This window comes from Austrofundulus limnaeus, unplaced genomic scaffold, assembly GCF_001266775.1.
Source record: "Austrofundulus limnaeus strain Quisiro unplaced genomic scaffold, Austrofundulus_limnaeus-1.0 Scaffold219, whole genome shotgun sequence".
NCBI lineage: Eukaryota > Metazoa > Chordata > Actinopteri > Cyprinodontiformes > Rivulidae > Austrofundulus > Austrofundulus limnaeus.
Window position 1 is genome coordinate 876881 of NW_013952621.1, and position 902 is coordinate 877782.

The 902-nt window shown below is 38.8% G+C and overlaps 1 protein-coding gene across 1 annotated transcript in view; it reads right to left on the reverse strand.

The window, feature by feature from the left end:
• The window catches only part of LOC106525238 (activating signal cointegrator 1 complex subunit 2 homolog), a 4611-nt gene that overhangs the window by 2887 nt on the left and 822 nt on the right, over window positions 1-902 (reverse strand). The gene's annotated exons all lie outside the window — the stretch shown is intronic.

Sequence of the window (902 nt, forward strand, 5' to 3'; positions counted from 1 at the left end):
GAAATATACAGTATTTATTTTTAAGAACATATAACAAACATGAACTACAGGATCCTTTTAAAAAACACATTACAAGTGTTTGAACATGTATGACTGGTTAATTGTTGCTTGATAAGTCAATACAGGAAAAGATTGATGCATAATTAAACTTTGTTATAATAAAGAAGTCTGATCATTGCTAATTAAACTTAGTAGACCAAATCTATTTTTTATGAGACGTGAAAATAGCTACAACAAATGATTAACAAAAGTAATGTTAATCTTTTTCAGAAAATGTGCCGCAAATTCTAACACTTGTGTCAATATTGATTCAGGAAAGGAAAAAAAAAGCACCTAATTCATGACTGCTTTGTTTTATTTTATTTTTCGTTTTAGACTTTATTTGCAGCTTTTCCAGACTGGACCCACTGAGACTACAGTGTGGCCAAACTGAACGTGTGCGCCTGAAGTTCAAGGTGCCCCCCGCCCAATGCGTGAGCGTTGGCCTCTCACATAAGCGACGTGGACACGTAGACCTACGAGCGCGGACGCACGCACGCACGCACGCACGCACGTCACCTCAGACTCCTCACTTCTCATCTGGACTCAGGACAGTGAGGACTGATTTTCGTGAGAAAAAATAAATCCGTGGTGAAAAAGACAAGATGAACTTCGGTGAGGACCTGTTCTTCTGGGGAGCGCCTCCGGGACCTGGCGTGGGACCCATCGGACCTAATGGACGTGCTCCTGCAGGAGGTCAGACCCCTTTCATTTTTTAAATATTCCTTACATAAACTAATACGATCCTGCATTAACCTAAAAAACATTTCACCTAAATCAATGAAACAATTAGAGCCACTTTTATTTTAAAGATCAGTTTTACATATGTCATTTAAACTGTTTGGAAAATCAAATTGTGTCAG